Here is a 27,917-nt window from a genome sequence, read left to right as displayed (position 1 = left end):
TGGGTGATGCACCCTCTCTAGCTGCAGCACAATGCACTGTTGAGAGACAAACGCACTCGGGTGATGCGCTCTCTGTAGCTTCAGCACCATGGAAAGTTCAGAGGCAGATGCTCTCAAGTGATGCGCTCTCTGTAACTCCAGCACCATGAACAGTTCATTAAAGACAGACACTATAAGGTGATGAGCTCTCTGTAGCTTCCCCACCATGGACAGATCAGAGAAGACAAACACTCTTGGGTAAAGCGCTCTCTGTAGCTTCAGCACCATGAATATTTCATAGAAAGATGTTCTTAGGTGATGCGCTCATTGTAGCTTCAGCACCATTGGCAGTTCAGAGACAGACGCCCTCGGTGATGCGCCCTCTCTAGCTTCAGCACAATGGACACTTTAGAGACAGACACACTCGAGTGATGCGGTCTCTGTAGCTTCAGCACCATGGAAAGTTCAAAGACAGATGCTCTCGGGTGATGTGCTGTCTGTAGCTTCAGCACCATGTACACTTCAGGTCCAGATGCACTCAGCTAATGCGCTCTCTGTAGCTTCAACACCATGGAAAGTTAATGGACTGTTGCTCTCGGGGTATGCGCCCTCTCTAGCTTCAGCACAATGGACACTTCAGAGACAGACGCACTCGGTTGATGCACTCTCTGTAACTTCAACACCATGGAAAATTCTGAGACAGATGCTCTCAGGAGATTGAGCTCTCTATAGCTTCAGCACCATGGACAGTTCATTGGAGACAGACAATATAGGGTGATGCGCTCTCTGTAGCTTCCCTGGAATATATGTCGTTACTATGCATTCCGTTGCAATGCATGCCTAAACCACGCATGCGTTACAACGGAATGTGTTTTCCACGCTTTGCCGTTACCTCGCTTTTACCTTTACACCGCTTTTTCTTTTTTTGGGGGGGAGACCCCCCCAAACCCCCTTTCTTCTTTTTTGTCCTTTTTCTGCAGGTCTCCGCCGACACTGAAAACGGACTGATGCTTTTTTTCGGATTAGGATGACGTTGTTCCGTGATGACGTTGCTTGCGTGGTGAAGATGGTCGTTGAAGCATTACCCATTGTGAAGACGTTTACGAGGTAAGTGTATCGTTGTAAATGTAATGCGTGGGAAATGCTTCGTGGTAAAGGCTGTTTCCCGCTTCCCTGCCATGGATAGTTCAGAGAAGATAGACACTCTTTTGTGATGCCCTCTCTGTAGCTTCAGCACCATGAACAGACAGAGACAGCCGCTCTCAGGTGATGCGCTCTCTGTAGCTTCAGGACCATGGAGGTTACAGTGACAGATGCTCTAGAGTGCTGCGCTCTCTGTACTTTCAGCACCATGGACAGTTCAGACCCAGACGATCGTGGTCGATGCACTCTCGTTAGCTTCAGTTCCATGGACAGTTCAGAGAAAGATGCTCTTGTGTGATGCACTCTCTGAAGCTTCAGCACCATGGACAGTTTTTAGACAGATTCTCTCTCTGCAGCTACAGCACCATGGAAAGTTCAGAGATATACGCCACGGGTGAGGAGTCCTCTGTAGCTTCAGCACCATAGAGATTACAGTGACAGATGCTCTCGTGTGATTTGCCCTCTGTAGTTTCAGCACCATGCACAGTCCAGACACATACGCTCTCGGGTGATGTTCTCTCTGTAGCTTCAGCAACATGGACAGTTGGGAGCCAGATGCTCTCTGGAGCTTCAGCTCCATGAATTGTTCAGAGACACATCCTCTTGGGTGATGCACTCTCTGTAGCTTCAGAACCATGGCAGTTCTGAGAAACCGTTCTCGGGTGATGCGCTCTCTGTACCTTCAGCAGCATTGGCAGTTCAGAAAAGACAAATGACTTTCTGTAGGTTCAGCACCATGCAGATTACAGTGACATATGCTCTCCTGTGATGCGCCATTTGTAGTTTCAGCACCATGCACAGTTCAGACACAGGCGCTCTCGGGTGATGCACTCTCTGTAGCTTCAGCACCATGGCCAGTTTAGAGAGGATGCTGTCGGGTGATGCTCTCTCTGTAGCTTCAGCAACATGGACTGTTGAGGGAAAGATGCTCTCAGGTTTTGTGCCCTCTGGAGCTTCAGCTCCATGGATTGTTCAGAGACACATGCTCTCTGGTGATGCACTCTTTGTAGCTTCAGCACCATGGACAGTTCGGACACAGATGCTCTGAGATGATGCCCCTTCTGTAGCTTCAGAACCATGGACAGTTTTTAGACAGATTCTCTCTCTGCAGCAACAGCACCATTGAAATTTCAGAGACATATGCTCTCGGGTGATGAGTTCTCTGAAGCTTCAGCACCATAGAGATTACAGTGACAGATGCTCTCGTGTGATGTGCCCTCTGTAGTTTGTGCACCATGCACAGTCCAGACACAGACGCTTTCGGTGATGCGCTCTCTGTAGCTTCAGCAACATGGATAGTTGAGAGCCAGATGCTTTCAGGATTTGTGCTCTCTGTAGCTTCAGCACCATGAGCAGTTCAGACACAGACACTCGTGGGTGAAGCGCTCTCACTAGCTTCAGCACCATGGACAGTTCAGCAGCAGACGCTCTCAGCTGAAATGCTCCCTGTAGCTTCCGCAACATGGACAGTTCAGAGACAGACGCTCCCGTGTAATGCGCTTGCTGTAGCTTCAGCACCATGGACAGTTCAGAGAAGACAGACGCTTTTGGGTGATGCGCTCTCTGTAGCTTCTCCACCATGAACAGTTTAGAGACAAACATACTCAGGTGATGCGCTCTCAGTAGCTTCAGCATGCCTAAACCACGCATGCGTTACAACGGAATGTGTTTTCCACGCTTTGCCGTTACCTCGCTTTTACCTTTACACCGCTTTTTCTTTTTTTGGGGGGGAGACCCCCCCAAACCCCCTTTCTTCTTTTTTGTCCTTTTTCTGCAGGTCTCCGCCGACACTGAAAACGGACTGATGCTTTTTTTCGGATTAGGATGACGTTGTTCCGTGATGACGTTGCTTGCGTGGTGAAGATGGTCGTTGAAGCATTACCCATTGTGAAGACGTTTACGAGGTAAGTGTATCGTTGTAAATGTAATGCGTGGGAAATGCTTCGTGGTAAAGGCTGTTTCCCGCTTCCCTGCCATGGATAGTTCAGAGAAGATAGACACTCTTTTGTGATGCCCTCTCTGTAGCTTCAGCACCATGAACAGACAGAGACAGCCGCTCTCAGGTGATGCGCTCTCTGTAGCTTCAGGACCATGGAGGTTACAGTGACAGATGCTCTAGAGTGCTGCGCTCTCTGTACTTTCAGCACCATGGACAGTTCAGACCCAGACGATCGTGGTCGATGCACTCTCGTTAGCTTCAGTTCCATGGACAGTTCAGAGAAAGATGCTCTTGTGTGATGCACTCTCTGAAGCTTCAGCACCATGGACAGTTTTTAGACAGATTCTCTCTCTGCAGCTACAGCACCATGGAAAGTTCAGAGATATACGCCACGGGTGAGGAGTCCTCTGTAGCTTCAGCACCATAGAGATTACAGTGACAGATGCTCTCGTGTGATTTGCCCTCTGTAGTTTCAGCACCATGCACAGTCCAGACACATACGCTCTCGGGTGATGTTCTCTCTGTAGCTTCAGCAACATGGACAGTTGGGAGCCAGATGCTCTCTGGAGCTTCAGCTCCATGAATTGTTCAGAGACACATCCTCTTGGGTGATGCACTCTCTGTAGCTTCAGAACCATGGCAGTTCTGAGAAACCGTTCTCGGGTGATGCGCTCTCTGTACCTTCAGCAGCATTGGCAGTTCAGAAAAGACAAATGACTTTCTGTAGGTTCAGCACCATGCAGATTACAGTGACATATGCTCTCCTGTGATGCGCCATTTGTAGTTTCAGCACCATGCACAGTTCAGACACAGGCGCTCTCGGGTGATGCACTCTCTGTAGCTTCAGCACCATGGCCAGTTTAGAGAGGATGCTGTCGGGTGATGCTCTCTCTGTAGCTTCAGCAACATGGACTGTTGAGGGAAAGATGCTCTCAGGTTTTGTGCCCTCTGGAGCTTCAGCTCCATGGATTGTTCAGAGACACATGCTCTCTGGTGATGCACTCTTTGTAGCTTCAGCACCATGGACAGTTCGGACACAGATGCTCTGAGATGATGCCCCTTCTGTAGCTTCAGAACCATGGACAGTTTTTAGACAGATTCTCTCTCTGCAGCAACAGCACCATTGAAATTTCAGAGACATATGCTCTCGGGTGATGAGTTCTCTGAAGCTTCAGCACCATAGAGATTACAGTGACAGATGCTCTCGTGTGATGTGCCCTCTGTAGTTTGTGCACCATGCACAGTCCAGACACAGACGCTTTCGGTGATGCGCTCTCTGTAGCTTCAGCAACATGGATAGTTGAGAGCCAGATGCTTTCAGGATTTGTGCTCTCTGTAGCTTCAGCACCATGAGCAGTTCAGACACAGACACTCGTGGGTGAAGCGCTCTCACTAGCTTCAGCACCATGGACAGTTCAGCAGCAGACGCTCTCAGCTGAAATGCTCCCTGTAGCTTCCGCAACATGGACAGTTCAGAGACAGACGCTCCCGTGTAATGCGCTTGCTGTAGCTTCAGCACCATGGACAGTTCAGAGAAGACAGACGCTTTTGGGTGATGCGCTCTCTGTAGCTTCTCCACCATGAACAGTTTAGAGACAAACATACTCAGGTGATGCGCTCTCAGTAGCTTCAGCACCATGGACAGTTCCAACAAAGATGCTCTCTGATGATATGCTCTCTGTAGTTTCCTTGCAATGGACAGTTCAGGGACAGAAACTCTTGGGTGCTGTGCTCTCTGTAGTTCAGGACCATAAACAGTTCACATACAGACGCTCTTGGGTGATGCGTCCTCTCTAGCTTCAGCCCAATGTACAGTTCACAGACAGACACTCTCGGGTGATGTGCCCTCTGTGGCTTCAGGACCATGGACAGATCATAGACAGAGGCTCTCAGGTGATGCGCCCTCTGTAGCTTCAGCACAATGGATACTTCAGGGCAAGATGCACTCAGCTGATGCGCTCTCTGTAGCTTCAGCACCATGGAAAGTTAATAGACCGATGCTCTTCGTGATGAGATCTCTGTAGTTCTGGACCATAGACAGTTCAGAAACAAATGCTCTTGGCTGATGCGCCCTCTGAAGCTTCAACACCATCGTAAGTTCCGAGACAGATGCTCTTGGATGATGCGCCCTCTCTAGTTTCAGCACAATGGGCACTTCAGAGTCAGATGCTTTCGTGTGATGCGCTCTTTGTAGCTTCAGCACCATGTAAAGTTCAGAGACAGGTGCTCTGGAGTGATGCTCTATCTCATAGCAGTCCCTATTTTGCATTAGAGCACGAACACATTCTTATATTTGTTCATGGAGTTTGGTTCCCTCTTTCGCTTCATACACTTGTGGACTCTTCGCTACACATAGTATACCCTACCTTTTTGCTCCATACACTCACACGTTGATTGCAACAGTTAGGATACATAACGTTGTATTTAGAGACTGGTCAATCTCACTTCTTCAGTTGTCAATAAAGATTTTTGTTTTCACTCATGTATTTAACACACTTTATATGTGTGATGCTGTCATTCGTTAGACACATTGTTAGAACTTCCATTCTCATTTAGATTGTAAATAGGCAGGTTGCTATTAGAAATGCTCTTATTGTTAGTGATATTGTCGGAACCTCTTGTTGATGCATATTATAAACAAGCAGGATGTCACTTTAGGGATTATCATTTGTCATCTTTTATTAGATTGTAAATAGGTAGGATTACGCTCATTGTTTTCAAAATTTGTGCATGTACTTTTATGTGGATACTTCAAAGCACAGGTGTGTCTTTCACTCTGTTTTTTTACTCTTTCTCATTTTTTCAATTACGCCTTTGAATACTGGCCTCTTTCACTTTCCGACACATTTCCCAACCCAATATGGCCTCTCCCGGCCCCGCGCGTTATAAACCCCTCTTCGCTTTCTAATTCTGTGATTCCCACTCGTGCACCCTCATCACACCGAATTCACGAGGGAAAACTTCTCGCTGCTTGACATACATACGGATTCCTTTTACAGACACGGATAGAAACCTTAAGGTAACATGGGTGACTTTTGCTAAAGCATTTAATAGCCCCGTTCAGTGAACATAGTGTTGAATTGAATTTCCTGTATCTACTATTGCAGGCTCTTGTCTTCTCCAACATTGTGCCGCATCTTCGCGTTTGTAAACACAGTCACCGACTGTTGTCGAGTGTACGCTAGAGTTGATAGAACTTTCGGTAAGCCTCCTTTAGTTTGTTTCACGCCATAAACAGCCTCACATTTCATTCTGATCATCTATAAGACACAGGTTTCACTCTTTTTAGATTGCTTCCTGTAATGCTTACAATTCCGGACAGCTTTCAGTAACACTAGCTTTTTCAGGTAACTATTTGCCTTCTCGTTTGGTGACGGTTTTTACTTTTTTCACATTTTCTATGTGTGATTACGCTCATTGGCACACGGTGTTGCACTTTCCCCTTCGCTTTTAATCGCGTTGCTCTTCTGCTTGGGACCACCCCTCCTCTTTGTATATACTTACCAGAACCCCCACCAACCTGGTGGTGATGTAACTTAGTGGCTTCAATTTTTAACTTTTCATCTTGTCTTACACCCGTGTGACACCAGAATTGCCTTCCGAATACTTTTTGCGTTGTGAATCCTTTAATGATTTTGCATATGATTGACTGATGTTTCATTTCCAGATTCCCCCTGAAGAAGGGCGAATACTGCGCCCGAAATGCATTGGGAAGATCAAGCTAGATTATATGTATTATAGCACTGTATAAACATGATTTTTTGGTACGTTTTGACCTTGGTAAAAGTGTGAATAAATTAACACTTTGACAAGAAGAAATGATGAATCGCTACTTTCATTTATAAATGATCATTGGCGGATTGATGATGAACACCTTTCAATGTTTTGTTAAATTGATAAATGATGTTTAACTTGTTCTTTACTCAGTCTTGAGTCTCAAGAGTAGTGCAGTCCCTGTCTAGTGCATTTCGCATCTAGTCTCTTACGCTTTTGAATTCAGGTGGCGGGTGGAACCACCTCAGGGTCAGCACACCAAGTATAATTGAAGTTTTTGAAAATTGTTTTAAATTTGGTACTAATTCAAAAATTTGAGTGCACGCCAGCTGTTTATTCTTCTCCCACATTTAGTGCATTAACTTCCACCTACAACAGCTAACTGTAGCACCACACTCAACATGTCATTTGAGGACATTCTCAATCTCACCGCCAACAAGGCGGACACCAAGGCATACACTGACACTGAAGCACAAGAAATATACGGTCTCATTCGGGAGGCTCGCACATTTGACGCCACACAGGGCTCAACCACGCAACAATTACGGCAATTGGAATATTTGATGCGCCGCGAAATCAATCAGCGACTGCATGCCACGACTCTAGTACAGTACCACAAAGCCAGCAGGATTCCGAGAGGGCTGAGACTTCCACTAAGGCCCATGATGTTTAAGATGAATAAAAAATTCATGGAAAAGTGGTACTCAATACTCAATAAATGCTCACTAGACTTAATTTTATTGATTGTGGAAGAACTTTCTAAAGTCTTGGCTGATCTTGAATCAGAAATTTCTGAATTACAAGATTCTTTAAAACAACATATGACTGGAGAAGACTGGTCACACTCCCTTGAAATAATCAACATTAAGCTGGATGGTTACGCCAAGGAAATCCACGAACGCAAAGTCCGCAAGTTTAGGCGGGACACTATTGACTATAAACTCGATGAAGTTTATTCCTGGGCGGAAGTCTACGCCCAGAAACGAACATTTGCTAAATCAGGAGACGCCTCATCTGAGGAGAGTGTAGCTTCGGTAAGTGATACCCGCTTAACTAGACCTCCAGTACCCTCTTCAAGTGAGTTAGGGACTTCAGCAGTTCCATCAACCTCTAGTACTAAGGTTTCTTTTTTAGAAACAAGCCCAGCAGCCAACAGTCCACCGACGAATCAATCTTCCCTCGATTCAATCCCAGCAAAACCCGCAGAGGTAGCGGAAAATACAAAAACACAAAGTACAGGCAGGAGACAGAAAAAACATTAGTTGTGAACATCTCTTCCTCTAGTTTGTCAGATTCTCAAATTGCTTTTCTTAATAAGGGAACATCCTTTGTTCCCACTTATCACACCACTTCATTTCAATCGGAGGTTGAATTTTACAAATTTATGAGAAAACTAAGATTGCGATACTTCTTCTCCACCCAAATTGTCTCCGCTCCGATAATGAGTGAGATTGAATACAAGGAGTTTAAACCCAAGAGCACTTTTGTATCTCCTGTTTCGCATAAAGTACTAGATACTTTTGAATCACTGGTCAAACATGATTTATCACATCTTAGTATACCCTCGAAAAAACATCAGAATTTGACACCACAGGATAAAACAGCATTGAAAAGCCTGAGAAATAACTCCTCCCTCACATTCCAAGCGGCTGATAAAGGTGGTGCATTGGTTATAATGGACACAAGTTTTTATGAATCTGCAATCAATGAAATGCTGTCTGATGAGTCCACTTATGTTCCATTACAATCGGATCCCACAGTTGAATTTCAGGACATCTTGACCACTATTCTTAAACATGCTAAAGACATGGGGTGGATTAACACTAAAACACACGATTTCTTGTACAATAAACATCCGCGTAGACCTGTCATCTACGCACTCCCTAAGATACACAAACGCCTCATCAATCCACCGTTTCGACCAATAGTATCAGGGTGTGATTCTATTCACAACCCCATTGGTCAATATTTGGATTACTTCATGCAACCATTTGTTCAGGCTGGGTCAACATATGTACAAGATACCACACACTTTTTGAAAATACTCAATGACCTCAATCTTCAGAGTTTTGATGACATATGGTTACTTACAGTTGATGTTGTTGCCTTATACACTTCGATCCCACACTCTGAAGGCATTAAAGCTATTGAATGGGCACTTCTCCAAATGGACACCATTCAGGCTAACAAAATTTTTCTTTTGGAACTCTTACATTTTTGTTTATTTCACAGTTATTTCAAATGGAAAAATAAATTTTTCCTCCAAACCCACGGAACATCTATGGGTTTTGCGGGAGCTCCCAGCTACGCAAACATCTATATGATGAAATTTGAACAGGAGAACATCCTTAATGACAATGAATGGACAGATAATCTCGTCATTTATCGCAGATATATTGACGATATCTTCATTATGTGGCAAGGTAACAGACAGGTATTGGAATCAAAACTTGCAGCTTTAAATGATTTTAATCCTAGAATCCAGTTTACACACACACTGGATAAACATTCAATTTCGTACCTTGATGTACACATAGAATTATTATCCAACCATTTGGTTACCTCCTTGTTCAAAAAACCTACAGACCGCAACAACACGCTACTGTATGACAGTTTTCACCCGCAATCGCTGAAAAGACATCTTCCTTATTCTCAATTTTTGAGAATTAAACGTATCACCTCTGATGATTCACAATTCCACACTACCCTTGAAGAGACTAAAACTCAGTTCTTGGCACGTGGTTACCCCAAAAAACTCATTGAATCTTCAGTTCAACGGTTGAACCAGGTGTCCCGACAAACACTCCTGGAGAAACGCATTAAACCTACCCAAACCAGGGAAGTTTATGTATCCAAGTTCTCGACCCTCTCCCCTGCTATCAAAAGAACGATTCTCACTAGATGGGATATATTGCAGACTGAACCAGACTTTGGGAACCTGTTTACAAATCCACCGCTTTTTGCATACAAACGGTCTAACAATCTGAAGGAACTTCTAAAAAAACGAGAACCCATCACTGATGTGGCACCTAAAGGGATGTCTAGATGTTACAATTGCTCACACTGTAATAATGTCATTACAGGTGTGTCTATGGCTCACCCCTGGTCGGGCAAGCCGGTTAAATTCAACTTCACTGCCAATTGCAACACCCCAAATGTCATAAACATCATTCGATGCCCTTGTGGCCTATATTATGTAGGCAAAACTGAGAGATCATTACGTACTCGCATTACGGAGCACAAAAGTCGCATCCGTACTAAATCTACATCTTCACCATTGGCGAGTCATTGGTGCGATTCACATCACACGATTGCTCAACTGAAATTCAGTGTGATCGAAGTCATTAAATGCTGTAATGACCGAGATATGAGCAAACTCATTGTCCAAAGGGAGTCCTTCTGGATTCGGTATCTGAATACCTTGAGTCCCAAGGGTCTCAATGATAAAATTGAATTTGCATGTTTCCTGTAATTACTTCCGTCTTGTAATGTCAAAAAAAAGGGGAAGGGACATAGCAGTCCCTATTTTGCATTAGAGCACGAACACATTCTTATATTTGTTCATGGAGTTTGGTTCCCTCTTTCGCTTCATACACTTGTGGACTCTTCGCTACACATAGTATACCCTACCTTTTTGCTCCATACACTCACACGTTGATTGCAACAGTTAGGATACATAACGTTGTATTTAGAGACTGGTCAATCTCACTTCTTCAGTTGTCAATAAAGATTTTTGTTTTCACTCATGTATTTAACACACTTTATATGTGTGATGGTGTCATTCGTTAGACACATTGTTAGAACTTCCATTCTCATTTAGATTGTAAATAGGCAGGTTGCTATTAGAAATGCTCTTATTGTTAGTGATATTGTCGGAACCTCTTGTTGATGCATATTATAAACAAGCAGGATGTCACTTTAGGGATTATCATTTGTCATCTTTTATTAGATTGTAAATAGGTAGGATTACGCTCATTGTTTTCAAAATTTGTGCATGTACTTTTATGTGGATACTTCAAAGCACAGGTGTGTCTTTCACTCTGTTTTTTTACTCTTTCTCATTTTTTCAATTACGCCTTTGAATACTGGCCTCTTTCACTTTCCGAGACATTTCCCAACCCAATATGGCCTCTCCCGGCCCCGCGCGTTATAAACCCCTCTTCGCTTTCTAATTCTGTGATTCCCACTCGTGCATCCTCATCACACCGAATTCACGAGGGAAAACTTCTCGCTGCTTGACATACATACGGATTCCTTTTACAGACACGGATAGAAACCTTAAGGTAACATGGGTGACTTTTGCTAAAGCATTTAATAGCCCCGTTCAGTGAACATAGTGTTGAATTGAATTTCCTGTATCTACTATTGCAGGCTCTTGTCTTCTCCAACATTGTGCCGCATCTTCGCGTTTGTAAACACAGTCACCGACTGTTGTCGAGTGTACGCTAGAATTGATAGAACTTTCGGTAAGCCTCCTTTAGTTTGTTTCACGCCATAAACAGCCTCACATTTCATTCTGATCATCTATAAGACACAGGTTTCACTCTTTTTAGATTGCTTCCTGTAATGCTTACAATTCCGGACAGCTTTCAGTAACACTAGCTTTTTCAGGTAACTATTTGCCTTCTCGTTTGGTGACGGTTTTTACTTTTTTCACATTTTCTATGTGTGATTACGCTCATTGGCACACGGTGTTGCACTTTCCCCTTCGCTTTTAATCGCGTTGCTCTTCTGCTTGGGACCACCCCTCCTCTTTGTATATACTTACAAGAACCCCCACCAACCTGGTGGTGATGTAACTTAGTGGCTTCAATTTTTAACTTTTCATCTTGTCTTACACCCGTGTGACGCCAGAATTGCCTTCTGAATACTTTTTGCGTTGTGAATCCTTTAATGATTTTGCATATGATTGACTGATGTTTCATTTCCAGATTCCCCCTGAAGAAGGGCGAATACTGCGCCCGAAATGCATTGGGAAGATCAAGCTAGATTATATGTATTATAGCACTGTATAAACATGATTTTTTGGTACGTTTTGACCTTGGTAAAAGTGTGAATAAATTAACACTTTGACAAGAAGAAATGATGAATCGCTACTTTCATTTATAAATGATCATTGGCGGATTGATGATGAACACATTTCAATGTTTTGTTAAATTGATAAATGATGTTTAACTTGTTCTTTACTCAGTCTTGAGTCTCAAGAGTAGTGCAGTCCCTGTCTAGTGCATTTCGCATCTAGTCTCTTACGCTTTTGAATTCAGGTGGCGGGTGGAACCACCTCAGTGTCAGCACACCAAGTATAATTGAAGTTTTTGAAAATTGCTTTAAATTTGGTACTAATTCAAAAATTTGAGTGCACGCCAGCTGTTTATTCTTCTCCCACATTTAGTGCATTAACTTCCACCTACAACAGCTAACTGTAGCACCACACTCAACATGTCATTTGAGGACATTCTCAATCTCACCGCCAACAAGGCGGACACCAAGGCATACACTGACACTGAAGCACAAGAAATATACGGTCTCATTCGGGAGGCTCGCACATTTGACGCCACACAGGGCTCAACCACGCAACAATTACGACAATTGGAATATTTGATGCACCGCAAAATCAATCAGCGACTGCATGCCACGACTCTAGTACAGTACCACAAAGCCAGCAGGATTCCGAGAGGGCTGAGACTTCCACTAAGGCCCATGATGTTTAAGATGAATAAAAAATTCATGGAAAAGTGGTACTCAATACTCAATAAATGCTCACTAGACTTCATTTTATTGATTGTGGAAGAACTTTCTAAAGTCTTGGCTGATCTTGAATCAGAAATTTCTGAATTACAAGATTCTTTAAAACAACATATGACTGGAGAAGACTGGTCACACTCCCTTGAAATAATCAACATTAAGCTGGATGGTTACGCCAAGGAAATCCACGAACGCAAAGTCCGCAAGTTTAGGCGGGACACTATTGACTATAAACTCGATGAAGTTTATTCCTGGGCGGAAGTCTACGCCCAGAAACGAACATTTGCTAAATCAGGAGACGCCTCATCTGAGGAGAGTGTAGCTTCGGTAAGTGATACCCGCTTAACTAGACCTCCAGTACCCTCTTCAAGTGAGTTAGGGACTTCAGCAGTTCCATCAACCTCTAGTACTAAGGTTTCTTTTTTAGAAACAAGCCCAGCAGCCAACAGTCCACCGACGAATCAATCTTCCCTCGATTCAATCCCAGCAAAACCCGCAGAGGTAGCGGAAAATACAAAAACACAAAGTACAGGCAGGAGACAGAAAAAACATTAGTTGTGAACATCTCTTCCTCTAGTTTGTCAGATTCTCAAATTGCTTTTCTTAATAAGGGAACATCCTTTGTTCCCACTTATCACACCACTTCATTTCAATCGGAGGTTGAATTTTACAAATTTATGAGAAAACTAAGATTGCGATACTTCTTCTCCACCCAAATTGTCTCCGCTCCGATAATGAGTGAGATTGAATACAAGGAGTTTAAACCCAAGAGCACTTTTGTATCTCCTGTTTCGCATAAAGTACTAGATACTTTTGAATCACTGGTCAAACATGATTTATCACATCTTAGTATACCCTCGAAAAAACATCAGAATTTGACACCACAGGATAAAACAGCATTGAAAAGCCTGAGAAATAACTCCTCCCTCACATTCCAAGCGGCTGATAAAGGTGGTGCATTGGTTATAATGGCCACAAGTTTTTATGAATCTGCAATCAATGAAATGCTGTCTGATGAGTCCACTTATGTTCCATTACAATCGGATCCCACAGTTGAATTTCAGGACATCTTGACCACTATTCTTAAACATGCTAAAGACATGGGGTGGATTAACACTAAAACACACGATTTCTTGTACAATAAACATCCGCGTAGACCTGTCATCTACGCACTCCCTAAGATACACAAACGCCTCATCAATCCACCGTTTCGACCAATAGTATCAGGGTGTGATTCTATTCACAACCCCATTGGTCAATATTTGGATTACTTCATGCAACCATTTGTTCAGGCTGGGTCAACATATGTACAAGATACCACACACTTTTTGAAAATACTCAATGACCTCAATCTTCAGAGTTTTGATGACATATGGTTACTTACAGTTGATGTTGTTGCCTTATACACTTCGATCCCACACTCTGAAGGCATTGAAGCTATTGAATGGGCACTTCTCCAAATGGACACCATTCAGGCTAACACAATTTTTCTTTTAGAACTCTTACATTTTTGTTTATTTCACAGTTATTTCAAATGGAAAAATAAATTTTTCCTCCAAACCCACGGAACATCTATGGGTTTTGCGGGAGCTCCCAGCTACGCAAACATCTATATGATGAAATTTGAACAGGAGAACATCCTTAATGACAATGAATGGACAGATAATCTCGTCATTTATCGCAGATATATTGACGATATCTTCATTATGTGGCAAGGTAACAGACAGGTATTGGAATCAAAACTTGCAGCTTTAAATGATTTTAATCCTAGAATCCAGTTTACACACACACTGGATAAACATTCAATTTCGTACCTTGATGTACACATAGAATTATTATCCAACCATTTGGTTACCTCCTTGTTCAAAAAACCTACAGACCGCAACAACACGCTACTGTATGACAGTTTTCACCCGCAATCGCTGAAAAGACATCTTCCTTATTCTCAATTTTTGAGAATTAAACGTATCACCTCTGATGATTCACAATTCCACACTACCCTTGAAGAGACTAAAACTCAGTTCTTGGCACGTGGTTACCCCAAAAAACTCATTGAATCTTCAGTTCAACGGTTGAACCAGGTGTCCCGACAAACACTCCTGGAGAAACGCATTAAACCTACCCAAACCAGGGAAGTTTATGTATCCAAGTTCTCGACCCTCTCCCCTGCTATCAAAAGAACGATTCTCACTAGATGGGATATATTGCAGACTGAACCAGACTTTGGGAACCTGTTTACAAATCCACCGCTTTTTGCATACAAACGGTCTAACAATCTGAAGGAACTTCTAAAAAAACGAGAACCCATCACTGATGTGGCACCTAAAGGGATGTCTAGATGTTACAATTGCTCACACTGTAATAATGTCATTACAGGTGTGTCTATGGCTCACCCCTGGTCGGGCAAGCCGGTTAAATTCAACTTCACTGCCAATTGCAACACCCCAAATGTCATAAACATCATTCGATGCCCTTGTGGCCTATATTATGTAGGCAAAACTGAGAGATCATTACGTACTCGCATTACGGAGCACAAAAGTCGCATCCGTACTAAATCTACATCTTCACCATTGGCGAGTCATTGGTGCGATTCACATCACACGATTGCTCAACTGAAATTCAGTGTGATCGAAGTCATTAAATGCTGTAATGACCGAGATATGAGCAAACTCATTGTCCAAAGGGAGTCCTTCTGGATTCGGTATCTGAATACCTTGAGTCCCAAGGGTCTCAATGATAAAATTGAATTTGCATGTTTCCTGTAATTACTTCTGTCTTGTAATGTCAAAAAAAAGGGGAAGGGACATAGCAGTCCCTATTTTGCATTAGAGCACGAACACATTCTTATATTTGTTCATGGAGTTTGGTTCCCTCTTTCGCTTCATACACTTGTGGACTCTTCGCTACACATAGTATACCCTACCTTTTTGCTCCATACACTCACACGTTGATTGCAACAGTTAGGATACATAACGTTGTATTTAGAGACTGGTCAATCTCACTTCTTCAGTTGTCAATAAAGATTTTTGTTTTCACTCATGTATTTAACACACTTTATATGTGTGATGGTGTCATTCGTTAGACACATTGTTAGAACTTCCATTCTCATTTAGATTGTAAATAGGCAGGTTGCTATTAGAAATGCTCTTATTGTTAGTGATATTGTCGGAACCTCTTGTTGATGCATATTATAAACAAGCAGGATGTCACTTTAGGGATTATCATTTGTCATCTTTTATTAGATTGTAAATAGGTAGGATTACGCTCATTGTTTTCAAAATTTGTGCATGTACTTTTATGTGGATACTTCAAAGCACAGGTGTGTCTTTCACTCTGTTTTTTTACTCTTTCTCATTTTTTCAATTACGCCTTTGAATACTGGCCTCTTTCACTTTCCGACACATTTCCCAACCCAATATGGCCTCTCCCGGCCCCGCGCGTTATAAACCCCTCTTCGCTTTCTAATTCTGTGATTCCCACTCGTGCACCCTCATCACACCGAATTCACGAGGGAAAACTTCTCGCTGCTTGACATACATACGGATTCCTTTTACAGACACGGATAGAAACCTTAAGGTAACATGGGTGACTTTTGCTAAAGCATTTAATAGCCCCGTTCAGTGAACATAGTGTTGAATTGAATTTCCTGTATCTACTATTGCAGGCTCTTGTCTTCTCCAACATTGTGCCGCATCTTCGCGTTTGTAAACACAGTCACCGACTGTTGTCGAGTGTACGCTAGAGTTGATAGAACTTTCGGTAAGCCTCCTTTAGTTTGTTTCACGCCATAAACAGCCTCACATTTCATTCTGATCATCTATAAGACACAGGTTTCACTCTTTTTAGATTGCTTCCTGTAATGCTTACAATTCCGGACAGCTTTCAGTAACACTAGCTTTTTCAGGTAACTATTTGCCTTCTCGTTTGGTGACGGTTTTTACTTTTTTCACATTTTCTATGTGTGATTACGCTCATTGGCACACGGTGTTGCACTTTCCCCTTCGCTTTTAATCGCGTTGCTCTTCTGCTTGGGACCACCCCTCCTCTTTGTATATACTTACAAGAACCCCCACCAACCTGGTGGTGATGTAACTTAGTGGCTTCAATTTTTAACTTTTCATCTTGTCTTACACCCGTGTGACGCCAGAATTGCCTTCTGAATACTTTTTGCGTTGTGAATCCTTTAATGATTTTGCATATGATTGACTGATGTTTCATTTCCCGGTTCCCCCTGAAGAAGGGCGAATACTGCGCCCGAAATGCATTGGGAAGATCAAGCTAGATTATATGTATTATAGCACTGTATAAACATGATTTTTTGGTACGTTTTGACCTTGGTAAAAGTGTGAATAAATTAACACTTTGACAAGAAGAAATGATGAATCGCTACTTTCATTTATAAATGATCATTGGCGGATTGATGATGAACACATTTCAATGTTTTGTTAAATTGATAAATGATGTTTAACTTGTTCTTTACTCAGTCTTGAGTCTCAAGAGTAGTGCAGTCCCTGTCTAGTGCATTTCGCATCTAGTCTCTTACGCTATCTCTAGCTTCAGCACAATGGACAGTTGAGAGATAAACACACTTGGGTGATGCGCTCTCTGTAGCTTCAGCACCATGGACAGATCAGAGATAGATGCTCTCAGGTGATGTGCTCTCTGTAGTTCAGGACTATGGACAGCTCGAAGCAAGAGGCTCCCGTGTGATGCGCCCCCTGTAGCTTCAGCACCATGGACAGTTCAGAGACAGATGATCTTGGGTGATGCACCCTCTTTGTCTTCAGCACAATGGACAGTACAGACACAGATGCTCTTGTGTGATTTGCCCTCTGATACTTCAGCACTATGGTTAGTTCACAAACAGACGCTCTCGGGCGATGCACCCTCTCTAGCTTCAGCACCATGGAAAGTTCAGAGACAGATGTTCACTGATGATGCACTCTCTTTAGCTTCAGCACCATGGACAGTTCAGATACAGACGCTCTCGGGTGATGCGCTTTCTGTAGTTCAGGACCATGAACAGTTTACAGACAGACACTCTTGGGTGATGCGCCCTATCTAGCTTCAGCCCAAACGACAGTTCACAGACAGATGCTCTCAGGTGATGCACTCTCTGTAGCTTCGCGTTACAACAAACAATTGATGGACGGAATGCTGACAATGCAGACATTCTCCCCCAGTCAAGAGATCTGGGTTAAATCCATCGTTCTTTTGCCCACTACACCACCCCAGTTTAGACATGGCCATATGCAAATCAGTCTTGACCCTGTGCCTCATGGGAACAGTCCAGCCCGAACTGCCAAGCCATGTCTTCCCTGGACCGGAATCAAGCATCCTAGGACCGGTTTCTGGCTATCAGCCGTCATCAGCCAGGATAGCTTGACTCCAGTGGCGTAGTGAGCACGGGTCCCACGTCTGGGAATACCCATCCCACTTAGGGCGAAAAGCGTTACAACAAACAATTGATGGACGGAATGCTGACAATGCAGACATTCTCCCCCAGTCAAGAGATCTGGGTTAAATCCATCGTTCTTTTGCCCACTACACCACCCCAGTTTAGACATGGCCATATGCAAATCAGTCTTGACCCTGTGCCTCATGGGAACAGTCCAGCCCGAACTGCCAAGCCATGTCTTCCCTGGACCGGAATCAAGCATCCTAGGACCGGTTTCTGGCTATCAGCCGTCATCAGCCAGGATAGCTTGACTCCAGTGGCGTAGTGAGCACGGGTCCCACGTCTGGGAATACCCATCCCACTTAGGGCGAAAAGCGTTACAACAAACAATTGATGGACGGAATGCTGACAATGCAGACATTCTCCCCCAGTCAAGAGATCTGGGTTAAATCCATCGTTCTTTTGCCCACTACACCACCCCAGTTTAGACATGGCCATATGCAAATCAGTCTTGACCCTGTGCCTCATGGGAACAGTCCAGCCCGAACTGCCAAGCCATGTCTTCCCTGGACCGGAATCAAGCATCCTAGGACCGGTTTCTGGCTATCAGCCGTCATCAGCCAGGATAGCTTGACTCCAGTGGCGTAGTGAGCACGGGTCCCACGCCTGGGAATACCCATCCCACTTAGGGCGAAAAGCGTTACAACAAACAATTGATGGACGGAATGCTGACAATGCAGACATTCTCCCCCAGTCAAGAGATCTGGGTTAAATCCATCATTCTTTTGCCCACTACACCACCCCAGTTTAGACATGGCCATATGCAAATCAGTCTTGACCCTGTGCCTCATGGGAACAGTCCAGCCCGAACTGCCAAGCCATGTCTTCCCTGGACCGGAATCAAGCATCCTAGGACCGGTTTCTGGCTATCAGCCGTCATCAGCCAGGATAGCTTGACTCCAGTGGCGTAGTGAGCACGGGTCCCACGTCTGGGAATACCCATCCCACTTAGGGCGAAAAGCGTTACAACAAACAATTGATGGACGGAATGCTGACAATGCAGACATTCTCCCCCAGTCAAGAGATCTGGGTTAAATCCATCGTTCTTTTGCCCACTACACCACCCCAGTTTAGACATGGCCATATGCAAATCAGTCTTGACCCTGTGCCTCATGGGAACAGTCCAGCCCGAACTGCCAAGCCATGTCTTCCCTGGACCGGAATCAAGCATCCTAGGACCGGTTTCTGGCTATCAGCCGTCATCAGCCAGGATAGCTTGACTCCAGTGGCGTAGTGAGCACGGGTCCCACGTCTGGGAATACCCATCCCACTTAGGGCGAAAAGCGTTACAACAAACAATTGATGTACGGAATGCTGACAATGCAGACATTCTCCCCCAGTCAAGAGATCTGGGTTAAATCCATCGTTCTTTTGCCCACTACACCACCCCAGTTTAGACATGGCCATATGCAAATCAGTCTTGACCCTGTGCCTCATGGGAACAGTCCAGCCCGAACTGCCAAGCCATGTCTTCCCTGGACCGGGAGCTTCAGCACCATGGACAGTTCAGAGACAGATGCTCTTGTGTGATGCGCCCTCCGTAGCTTCAGCACAATGGACAGTTCAGGGCCACACGCACTCGGGTGATGCTCTCTTAGCAGCTTCAGCACCATGGACAGTTCAAACAAAGATGCTCTCAGATGATGTGCTCTCTCTAGCTTCAGCCCAATGGACAGTTCAGAGATAGACACTCTCGGGTGATGCGCCCTCTGTAGCTTCAGGACCATGGGCAGATCCCAGACAGACGCTTCCCGGTGATTTGCCCTCTCTAGCTTCACCACAATGGACACTTCAGGGCCAGATGCACTCAACTGATGCGCTCTCTATAGCTTCAGTACCATGGAAAGTTCATAGACCGATGCTCTTGGGTAATGCGCTCTCTGTAGCTTCAGCACCATGGACAGTTCAGACATAGCTTCAGCACCATGGACAGTTCTGAGACAGATGCTCTTGGGTTATGCGCTCTCTGTAGTTCAGGACCATAGACAGTTCAGAGACAAATGCTCTTGGCTGATGCGCCCTCTGAAGCTTCAGCACCATTGTAAGTTCAGAGACAGACGCTCTTGGATGATGCACCCTCTCTAGCTTCAGACCCATGGACAGTTTAGAGACAGATGCTCATGTGCGATTTGCCCTCTGATGCTTCAGCACCATGGTTAGTTCACAAACAGATGCTCTTGGGCGATGCACCCTCTCTAGCTTCACTATAATGGATATTTCAGGGCCAGATGCACTCAGAAGATGCGCTCTATGTAGCTTCAGCAGCATGGAAAATTCAGAGACAGATGCTCACGGGTGATGCACTCTCTGTAGCTTCAGCACCATGGACAGTTCAGACACAGATGCTCTCAGGTGATGCTCTCTCTCTAGTTTTAGCACCATGGACAATTCAGAGACAGAGCCTATCGGGTGATGCGCTCTCTGTAGTTCAGGACCATGAACAGTTTACAGACTGACACTCTCGGTTGATGTGCCCTATCTAGCTTCAGAACCATGGACAGTTCAGAGACAGATGCTCTTGGGTGATGCGCTCTCTGTAGCTTCAGCACCATGGACAGTTCAGAGACAGATGCTCTTGTGTGATGCACCCGCTGTAGCATCAGCACAATGGACAGTTCAGGGCCAGACACATTCTGGTGATGCACTCTACGTAGCTTCAGCACCATGGAAAGTTGAGAGGAAGAGGCTCTTGGGTTATGCGCTCTCAGTAGCTTCAGCACCATGGACACTTCAGAGACAGATGCTCTCGGGTGATGCGCCATCTCTAGCTTCGGCATAATGGACACTTCAGTGCCAGATGCAGTTAGCTGATGCACTCTCTGTAGCTTCAGCACCACGGACAGTTCATAGACAGATGCTCTTGGGTGATGCGCTCTCTGTAGCTTCAGCAGCATGGACAGTTCAGAGACAGACGCTCTTGGGTGATGCACTCTCTATAGTTCAGGACCAAAGATAGTTCAGAGACAAATGCTCTTTGCTGATGCCCCCTCTGTAGCTTCAGCACCATTGATAGTTCAGAGACAGATGCTCTTGGGTGATGTGCCCTCTATAGCTTCAGCACAATGGAGACTTCAGAGTCAGATGCTTTTGTGTGATACATCCTCCGTAGCTTCAGCACAATGGACAGTTCAGGGCCAGACGCACTCGGGTGATGCGCTCTCAGTAGCTTCAGCACCATGGACAGTTCAAACAAAGATGCTCTCAGATGATGTGCTCTCTGTAGTTTCAGCACCATGGACAGTTCAGGGACAGAAACTCTTCGGTGATGTGCTGTCTGTAGATTAGGACCATCAACAGTTCACAGACAGACGCTCTTGGGTGATGCATCCTCTCTAGCTTCAGCCCAATGGACAGTTCGGGTGATGCGCCCTCTGTGGCTTCAGGACCATGGACAGATCACAGACAGACGCTCTCAAGTGATGCACTTTCTGTAGCTTCAGCACTGTGGACAGTTCATAGAAGAGAGACACTATAGGGGGATACTCTCTCTGTAGCTTCCCTACCATGGACAGTTCAGAGAAGACAGACTCTATTGAGTGATGTGCTCTCTGTAGCTTCAGCACCATGAACAGGTCAGAGTCACACGTTCTTGGGTGATGCGCTCTCACTAGCTTCTGCACCATGGACAGCACAGGGAACACAGACACTCTTAGGTGATGTGCTCTCGTTAGCTTCAGCATCATGAACAGTTCAGAGACAGATGCTCTTGAGTGATGCGCCCTATCTAGCTCCAACCCAATGGACAGTTCAGAGACAGATGCTCACGGTTGATGCGCTCTCTGTAGCTGTAGCACCATGGACAGTTCAGAGATAGATGCTCTTCGGTGATGCGCTCTCTGTAGCTTCAGCATCATGGACAGTTCAGAGACAGATGCTCTTGTGTGATGTGCCCTTTTTAGCTTCAGCACAATGGACAGTTCAAGGCCAGACACACTCTGGTGAGGCACTCTATGAAGTTTCAGCACCATGGAAAGTTGAGAGGCAGAGGCTCTTGTATGATGTGCTCTCTGTAGCTTCAGCACCATGGACAGGGCATAGAAGAGAGACACTATAGGGGGATGCTCTCTCTGTAGCTTCCCTACCATGGACAGCTCAGAGAAGACAGGCTCTCCTGGGTGATGCGCTTACTGTAGCTTCAGCATCATGAACAATTCAGAGACGGACGCTCTTGGGTGATGCGCTCTCACTAGCTTCTGCACCATGGACAGTACAGGGAAGACAGACACTCCTGGGTATCGCGCTCTTGGTAGCTTCAGCATCATGAACAGTTCAGGGACAGATGCTCTCACGTGATGCGCTATTTGTATCTTCAGCACAATGAACAGTTCAGCGACAGACGCAATTTGGTGATGCGCACTCTGTAGCTTCAGGACCATGGACAGTTCAGAGGAAGACTCTCTCTTGTGATTCTCCTTCTTTAGCTTAAGCACCATGGACAGTTCAGAAACAGACGCTCTCTGGTGATGCGCTTTCTCTAGCTTCAGCACAATGGACAGTTCAGAGAGAGATACTTTCCGGTGATGCCCCCTCTCTAGCTTCAGCACAGTGGACACTTCAGGGATAGACGCACTCGGGTGATGCGCTCGCTGTAGCTTCAGCACCATGGAAAGTTTAGAGACAGATGCTCTTCGGTGATGCACTCTCTGTAGCTTCAGCACCATGGATAGTTCATAGGAGACAGACACTATCGGGTAATGCTCTGTCTGTAGCATCCCTACCATGGATAGTTCAGAGTAGACAGACACTCTTGGGTGATACGCTTCCTGTAGCTTCAGCACCATGAACAGTTCAGAGACAGACGCTCTTGGGTGATGTGCTCTCACTAGCTTCTGCACCATGGACAGTACTGGGAAGACAGAAACTTTCGGGTTATGCAATCTCAGTAGCTTCAGAACCACGAACAGTTCAGAGACAGACGCTCTCAGGTGATGCACTCTCTGTGGCTTCAGGACCATGGAGATATCAGTGACAGATGTTCTTGAGTGATGCGCTCTCTGTAGTTTCAGCACCCTGGACAGTTCAGACACAGAGGCTCGTGGGTGATGCACTCTCTTTAGCTTAAACACAATGGACAGTTCAGAGACTGACGCTCTTGGGTGATGCGCTCTCTATTGTTCAAGACCATGAACAGTTCACAGAGAGACGCTCTTGGCTTGATATGTCCTCTCTAGCTTCAGCCCAATGGACAATTCAGAGACAGACGCACTCAGGTGATTCGCTCTCTAAAGCCTCAGCACCATTGGCAGCTCAGAGAAGACAAATGACCTCGGGGGGATTCGGTCTTCGTAGCTTCAGCACAATGGACAGTTCAGAGACAGACACTCTCCGGTGATGCACCCTCTGTGGCTTCAGGACCATGGAAAGGTCACAGACAGACGCTCTCGGGTGATGCGCCCTCTCTAGCTTCAGCACAATGTACACTTCAGGTCTAGATGCACTCAGCTGATGCGCTCTCTGTGGCTTCAACACCATGGAAAGTTAATAGACTGTTGCTTTTGGGGGATGCGCTCTCTGTAGCTTCAGCACCATGGACAGTTCATAAAAGATAGACACTATAGGGTGAGGAGCTCTTTGTAGCTTCCCCACCATGAACAGATCAGAGAAGACAGACACTCTTGGGTGATGCGCTCTCTGTAGCTTCAGCACCATGAACATTTCAGAGAAAGATGTTCTTAGGTGATGCGGTCATAGTAGCTTCAGCACCATTGGCAATTCAGAGACAGACGCTCTCGTTGATGCGCCCTCTCTAGCTTCAGCACAGTGGACACTTTAGAGACAGACACACTCGAGTGATGCGGTCTCTGTAGCTTCAGCACCATGGAAAGTTCAAAGACAGATGCTCTCGGGTGATGTGCTTTCTGTAGCTTCAGCACCATGGACAGTTCTTAAAAAAGATACACTATAGGGGGATGCTCTCTCTGTAGCTTCCCTACCATGGACAGATCAAAGAAGACGGACACTCTTGGGTGATGCTCTCTCAGTAGCTTCAGCACCATGGAGAGTTCAGAGACAGACGCTCTCGGGTGATGCGCCCTCTCTAGCTTCAGCACAATGGACACTTCAGAGACAGACGCACTTGAGTGATGCGGTCTCTGTAACTTCAGTACCATTGAAAATTCAGAGACAGATGCTCTCAGGTGATGCGCTCTCTATTGCTTCAGCACCATGGACAGTTCATTGGAGACAGACAATATAGGGGGATGCTCTCTCTGTAGCTTCCCTGCCATGGATAGTTCAGAGAAGACAGACCCTCTTTTGTGATGCCCTCTCTGTAGCTTCAGCACCATGAACAGTCAGAGACAGCCGCTCTCCGGTGATGTGCTCTCTGTAGCTTCAGGACCATGGAGGTTACAGTGACAGATGCTCTTGAGTGCTGCGCTCTCTGTACTTTTATCACCATGGACAGTTCAGAGACAGACGCTCGTGGGTGGTGCACTTTCGCTAGCTTCAGAACCATGGACAGTTCAGAGACAGTCGCTCTCGAGTGATGCGCTCTCTTTAGCTTCAGGACCATGGACAGTTCAGAGACAGATGCTCTTGTGTGATGCAGTTTCTGTAGCTTCAGCACCATGAACAGTTTAGAGACAGATGCTCTCTCTGCAGCTATAGTACCTTGGAAAGTTCAGAGACAGATGCTCTCTTGTGATGTGCTTTCTGTAGCTTCAGCACCATGGAGATTACAGTGACAGATGCTTTCCTGTGATGCGCCATTTGTAGTTTCAGCACCATGCACAGTTCAGACACAGGCGCTCTCGGGTGATGCACTCTCTGTAGCTTCAGCAACATGGACAGTTGAGGGAAAGATGCTCTCAGGCTTTGTGCCCTCTGGAGCTTCAGCTCCATGGATTGTTCAGAGACACATGCTCTCGGTAGATGCACTCTCTGAAGCTTCAGCACCATGGACAGTTTTTAGACAGATTCTCTCTCTGCAGCTACAGCACCATGGTAAGTTCAGAGATATACGCCTCAGGTGATGAGCTCTCTGTAGCTTCAGCACCATAGAGATTACAGTGACAGATGCTCTCGTGTGATGCGCCCTCTGTAGTTTCAGCACCATGCACAGTCCAGACACAAGCGCTCTCGGGTGATGTTCTCTCTGTAGCCTCAGCAACATGGACAGTTGGGAGCCAGATGCTTTCAGGATTTGAGCTCTCTGGAGCTTCAGCTCCATGAATTGCTCAGAGACACATCCTCTCGGGTGATGCACTCTCTTTAGCTTCAGAACCATGTACAGTTCATAGGCAGACACTCTCGGGTGATGCTCTCTCTGTACCTTCAGCACAATTGGCAGTTCAGAAAAGACAAATGACTTCGGGTGACTCGGTCTCTGTAGCTTCAGCACCATGGACAGTTAAGAGACAGCCACTCTCGGGTGATGCTCGCTCTGTAGCTTCAGCGCCATGGACAGTTCAGACACAGATGCTCGTGGGTGATGCGCTTTCGCTAGCTTCAGTACCATGGACAGTTCAGAGACAGTCGCTCTCGAGTGATGCGCTCTCTTTACTTCCGGACCATGGACATTTCAGAGACAGATGCTCTCGTGTGATGCACTCTCTGTAGCTTCAGCACCATGAACAGTTTAGAGACAGATGCCCTCTCTGCAGATACAGCACCATGGAAAGTTCAGAGACAGGCGCTCTCTTGTGATGCGCTTTCTGTAGGTTCAGCACCATGCAGATTACAGTGACAGATGCTCTCCTGTGATGCGCCATTTGTAGTTTCAGCACCATGCACAGTTCAGACACAGGCGCTCTCGGGTGATGCACTCTCTGTAGCTTCAGCACCATGGCCAGTTTAGAGAAGATGCTCTTGGGTGATGCTCTCTCTGTAGCTTCAGCAACATGGACAGTTGAGGGAAAGATGCTCTCATGTTTTGTGCCCTCTGGAGCTTCAGCTCCATGGATTGGTCAGAGACACATGCTCTCTGGTGATGCACTCTTTGTAGCTTCAGGACCATGGACAGTTCAGACACAGATGCTCTGAGATGATGCGCTTTCTGTAGCTTCAGCACCATGGACAGTTCAGAGACAGACACTCTCGGGTGATGCGCTCTCTGAAGCTTCAGAACCATGGACACTTGTTAGACAGATTCTCTCTCTGCAGCAACAGCACCATGGAAATTTCAGAGACATATGCTCTCGGGTGATGAGTTCTCTGAAGCTTCAGCACCATAGAGATTACAGTGACAGATGCTCTCGTGTTATGTGCCCTCTGTAGTTTCTGCACCATGCACAGTCCAGACACAGACGCTCTCGGTGATGCGCTCTCTGTAGCTTCAGCAACATGGATTGTTGAGAGCCAGATGCTTTGAGGATTTGTGCTCTTTGTAGCTTCAGCACCATGAGCAGTTCAGACACAGACACTCGTGGGTGATGCGCTCTCTCTAGCTACAGCACCATGGACAGTTCAGCGGCAGACGCTCTCAGCTGAAACGCTCCCTGTAGCTTCCGCAACATGGACAGTTCAGAGACAGACGCTCCCGTGTAATGCGCTCGCTGTAGCCTAAGCACTATGGACAGTTCAGAGACAGACTCTCTTGTGTGATGCGCTCTCTGTAGCTTCAGCACCATGGACAGTTCAGAGAAGACACTTTTGGGCTATGCGCCCTCTCTAGCTTCAACACAATAGACAGATCAGAGACAGATGCTCTTGTGTGATGCACCGTCTGTAGCTTCAGCACCATGCATAATTCAGAGACAGATGCTCTAGGGTTATGTGCCCTCTCTAGCTTCAGCACCATGGACAGTTCAGAGACAGACGCTCTTGGGTGATGCGTCCTCTCTAGTTTCAATACAATGGACAGTTCCGAGACAGACGCAGTTGAGTGATGTGCTCTGTGTAGCTTCAGCACCATGGAAAGTTCAGAGATAGGGGCTGTAAGTGATGCACTTTCTGTAGCTTCAGCACCATGGACAGTTCAGACACAGATGCTTTTGGATGATGCACCCTCACTATCTTCAGCACCATGGACAGTTCATAGAAGACAGACACTATAGGGCAGTGTTCTTCAATCTGTGGGGCGCGCCCCCCAGGGGGGGCGCGCCACCATTCCAGGGGGGGCGCGCACTCCACACGAAAATCTGATGGCTGATATTCGGCCGTAACGGAGGTTTTGAAAACAGCGGGATGGCGACCCTCACACCTTCAGCCCTTGATGGGCTGTTAAGAGGTGCTTGAAGGTGACTGAGAGGGAGGGGCTACAGCTTCAGGCGCAGGGGCATCTATTCAGATGCAAACAGCCCTGAATGCGTCTCTGCAATTTAGAGGGGCCTCACACATTCCCTTTCTGCCCAGGGCCCCAAACATCCTAGAACCGGCCCTGATTACCCCGAGGCAGCACTTGGTTCTCTTCACAGAGCTTAATTACTGTCACTAAATTGTAAGCAAACCTCGGTTCTGCAAACATGCAGTCTATAATTGGAATAAAATAAAGAAATGGCACAATCGCACCCACACTGAATAAAAAAAACAAAGTATGGAGGACAATCAGTTAAATCAGTTATCTTGGAGTATCTCCTTTAAGTACTGTACATCACAGTGGGGGATGGCAAAACTAACATTTTGGAAAGAGAGCCTGTCTTCTCGTTGTCTTGTCCAGGAGGGGGTGAGGAGCCCTACCCCTCCCTGGAATACTTGAAAACTGCATGCCCACCCCTGTGCCCACCCTGGTGGATCCTGTCCAAGTCCTGGAATGGCTCCTGCAGCAAGGGTGAAGTTCTTGATGGGTCTCTTCTCAAAAAGGCTCAGCTCAAAATTAATATGAAAAGGTGGGCGAGTGAGTAAGTGAAGGGATGGGTGGATGGCTGGATGAATTAGTGAAAGGGTGAATGGATGAATGAAAGATTGAATAGACGGAGAATGAGAGAGGATGGATGGATT

The sequence above is a fragment of the Triturus cristatus genome, chromosome 7 (assembly GCF_964204655.1).
Source record: "Triturus cristatus chromosome 7, aTriCri1.1, whole genome shotgun sequence".
Taxonomy (NCBI): Eukaryota; Metazoa; Chordata; class Amphibia; order Caudata; family Salamandridae; genus Triturus; species Triturus cristatus.
The sequence above is the reverse complement of the archived record's forward strand: the minus strand, read 5'-3'. Positions refer to the sequence as shown.